The following is a 4610-nucleotide window of genomic DNA, read 5'->3' as shown; positions in this document are numbered from 1 at the left end:
CTATTATTTAATGCCTTCATGCATACTACTACATCATCAGAGCAATGCTTTTTGATGACTACTGACTTTTATAAATTATTCATGTGTCTTTTTATATTACCTACTGTGGCATCAGCCAGGGACAAACAAATATTACAAACATGGCACCAATAAAAAAGAACGCATAATCAGTCTGTAAAAATTCTTTACATTTTGCCAAGTTCTGCACATTGCTGTAGAATACTAACCACCACTGCATCCCTTGAGTTTGAAGGTCCACTTCTACAAAAAATGTGTTGCTAAATATTATTTAACAGACCATTTTATACTTTAATAGATGTGACCGATTTCTATTGAACATGGGGCTCTTTTTTTTTTTTTTTTAATACTGGATTCTTGAGTTGTTATGAACACTTCAATTCTATTGTTATTGATGAATAATAGAAACTTTGAAACACAGGTGAAACAGTAAAGCCCACAAAAGCTTGAATCAAAGATATACACACATGCCAATGTCATTACAACTGCATTTTCATTAGGGTGGATGAATTAAGAGAAGGAGGAATGTGGATTCGTAGATGTTGTGAAAAAGTACTCCAGTTTGCTGATACTATTTTATTAGTACAGATTCCATTCTGTATGTCTTTCATCAGAAGGATGGACGCTCAAACAGCCTTGATTCTATACTGTGTTTTCATTCCTGGTCTACGTGTTTGAATCTAGATATCAGAAATGTTCATTAAAGCTGCAAAGATTTTGGGGAGCAGGTTAGAACTATCTTGAATTTTGGAGAAATGGTCTAAAAATATGATAAAATGGAGCAGGAGCAAGTACAAGGTAAAAGGCACTATTAGTTGCACAGCTAGAAGAGAAAAAAAAGCTATTACTTTTCAACTCCCTACCTAGATCTACACCATCAGCCACCAAAGTGCACGCAATAATCCTTGACTTGGAGCTACCACAATAAAGCAAGTTCAGGAATGACACAGCTAACAGGGGTCATGCACAAACAATTGAGGATTGCGTAGATGTCCTGTCCTGCAGCTATTGAGCCATCTTCATGTCCCAATATATTTTCCGACTGCAACTTCAGCCATTACATATGTAACAGGAACAGATTCACTGTTCTGAACATCAACGACATGAGGAGGATTTTCAGAACAGGTCGATGAGAAGAGTCAGGGAATACAAAATGGTACCAAGCAGAAAACAGAGCAGCATTTCCAGTACTTTGTTTAGAAGGGGTTAATACCCAAATCTCATCCATTTTTTATGCCATTGCTGAAGTTTCTTTTCTGCTACCATCTGAGGTAATGAGCACAGTAGATCTGATGACATAAACAAGTTTAGAGTTAACCTTCTTGTGGCAAACACATCTGTTTGTTTGTTTGAAAATTGTTTCTTCCTCCTTTACCTTTCGAAAATGTAGTGCTTTTCTCACTCAAGAGATGAAAATGGATACTTTCCATCTGACTACAATCCAGCACGATCTGTTCCTCATTAAGGATTGAGCAGTAAGGTATAGAGATAGGAGAATGGAGACTCATTTATTTATTCCTCTACTGAAATACCATGTACACTATCATTTGTAGCTCCTACAACCTCCTCTTAGTAGTGCATATCCTTTCTTGTGATTTATCTTCATTCTTTTAATTAGCACAACCTAAGAACTCCCCTGGAATTCATAATCTCTTTCCTATTGCCCCACCTAAATTACAAAGCTGTTCTCAGTAACTCTGAATTTAAATGATTCCTTATTTAAAATCAAATTCTGCAGACCTAAACAGCAAAGAAATGAGGCTTGTGAGGAGAGCAGAAACAGAGATAAAAGCAAACAAGACTGCAAGCACAGCTTTGACCAGCTCTAAAACTCTTCTATAGTTGCTGCTGTCCTGGAGTCCGTGCACACCTTTTGCAAGAATGTGGCCACCATACTGCAATAATGGCAAATACATTGTCTGTGTTACCAGCGCACACAAATTCACCAGCCTTCCCACAAAGCTGAATGGATGTTAAAACTGCCATGGACAGATATGCCAGAGACCTCTGGGGTAACCCAGCTTCCAAACTGAACTCTCAGTATCCTGCAGATCCTAAGACTTTTACTATCTCCCAAGGGCACAGTATTTTCAAACATCTAAATTATAACAAAAAAGGTTATCTGCCTCTTTTTTCCTATAAATAGTGTTTTAGTTCCTGTTGCTGCTTTGTCTTTGTGAAAGATTTCATTCTTGGCTTTTTCCTTTGGTTCATAGATGCAATGATGTATGAGCTTGGCTGTTCTTAACTATTCTTCATCCAATGGAGACTAAATAAAATGATGCCAAACCATTAAAACCATTCGAATTTGCTAGGTGAGGCACCCCTCTAAATAATGAATGGCTAAGATTTTGATTTATCAAAATTCTTTTCCATAGAAAACGATGACTTCATGAATAAATGAATGGACTTCCCTTAAAGCTGAAATACTGCCAGTATACTACAATTATAGAGTCCAGGAAGTTTTCTGTAGCAAAGGTTTTGTGTCACCAAAGCAGATGGTGGTTCTTTCTAAAACTGTAATCTATAAAACTCAAGCTAGAAATAACTGAAAAAACAGTGCAGAGACAAGGATTAGGAGTTGCTTATCCATTTACAAATATCAGATTATAGATGTTTTGGTAGGTCTTAAAAATCACCAACATGATAGCTGCGCTGTACTTAACTGAAGTTTAATATTATCATTCTGTCTTTCTTTTGTTCCTGGTAAAGATGAATGTTCTTGCAGTCACAGAAGATCTACCTGTATGTAATTCAGATTTGAGCACCTCCAAGAGAAGGGAAAAAGGTCCAAACTTCAAGACTTACTAGTGTTATTTGCAATCCTTACTCTGGACATGATGGCCTTGTTGCATTCAGTGTAGTTATCTATAAAGAGAAGGATGTAAGAAAGTAGAATGAGGAAAAAGTGTACAGAGTATAACTGAGGTTTTTATTTTCCTTTAATTGCATAAGCTTGTAAATATTCCTTCTCTAAAAAGGCAGCAAACATCACAAGGGATCTCGAGTGATCTATACATTGTTATCGCTAACATCAGGCATAAAAGGGTAAAAAAATATGTAGCATGTAATCTCATTACTGCTGCTCTGAAGCTGACAAATTAATTCCTTTAACACTTAATTCAACTGTAAAATACAACTGTAGGGGAATATATTTCAACTGAAATAAAGCATATACAGAAAAGGTTTCTGTTTGCAGCATTGTCTCTGACTAATGAGTCTAAGAAAAGAAGAGTCTAGAAAGGAGGAAAGGAAAGCCAGCTCTACAGCTATTATCTTCTCTGCAGAGTTGACATACACAGACTCATTATTGCATTATGTTTTATTCAACAAAATCACTTCAATGTTGCAGCTTAAATTGAATTCACTAAAGCATCTTCGTCTCTTGCCTAATGTGTCTCAAGTGTCTGCTTGCTGTTTGCATTTTCTTCAGAATTATGGCAGGGAATCTTTGGAAACAGCAAAATTATATGCAATCCACAAAACAATGTGGCTGTAATGGGGTAATCGGCCTTCAGCATAATTAAAGAAACATTCGCTCATCAAAGTAATTCTGCGAGAGACCTAGAGGGTGTATTGTACAAATCATCCACTTAGTAAAACTCTATCTGATCTGCATTTAAAACCTAGTTATGCAAATAGATTTGCTCAGTGGATCGCAGGAAATGTAATGAGTTTTAAAAACTCCAGTGATTAAACAAACCTGCTTCTTCTCCATAAATTATGGTATGCAATTCCCTTTTATTCATCTAGAAATATTTCAATTATTCTGTTATTTAAGGTCTTCTGGAAGAGAGGAATTCCTTTGATGCATACACATAGTCATGTATGACATCCACTCTGGACACGACAATCCCAAACCATGGGAAGAGGTAGATGCCTTTCCTTATTTAACGATTTATAGCAGAGCGATTTCATTTGCCATTTTGCTCTGAAAGCTTGATTCCCAGTTTAAACTAAAGCAAATGGCAGCGAAAGGTGATATGTTGGTAAGAATTAGTAATGAACTGTTGAAAAGGCTCATTTTAACAGAGTTCAAGTTCCACTTGTAGTGGATGGTAAAGGCCTATTTCTTAGAGTAGCTTTAGCCTCAAGTACCAATGCTGGTGTAAGACTCAAAAACCAAGACATAAGGTTTGCATGTTGTATTTATGTTTTCTACTGTTCCATAACTATTAATACTTCAGTTCACATGACCTTTTGTCAACTATATTTTTTTTCTTTCATTACTTATGGTACTTATACAAACACAGTACTCCTATATTACTTTTTAAATAGCAGGCATAGTCCACTAAACCATGCTAATCTTTCTCTTAAGCACCATTTCAGTACATAAACTAGTTCATTTTAGACAAAAGAGTGTATGAGGATGACCAAAGCAGTAATATGTCTCCTTCAAACTCTTTAATTGATACTAGTAGTCTGTACCTTACTACTCCTGGATGCGCTATACTTCAGTCATAGTATCTTATTGCCAAAACCTCTGGGACTGGAATTTGGGGATTTGCAGCCATTTAAGACAGGTCTTGAGCTGCTTATTTCAGCTGCTCTGAGACAGTCTGAACAAATAGTCTTTTTCTTAGGATTATTTG

This window comes from Strigops habroptila, chromosome 4, assembly GCF_004027225.2.
Source record: "Strigops habroptila isolate Jane chromosome 4, bStrHab1.2.pri, whole genome shotgun sequence".
Classification (NCBI taxonomy): domain Eukaryota; kingdom Metazoa; phylum Chordata; class Aves; order Psittaciformes; family Psittacidae; genus Strigops; species Strigops habroptila.
Note: the sequence above shows the minus strand (reverse complement) of the source record.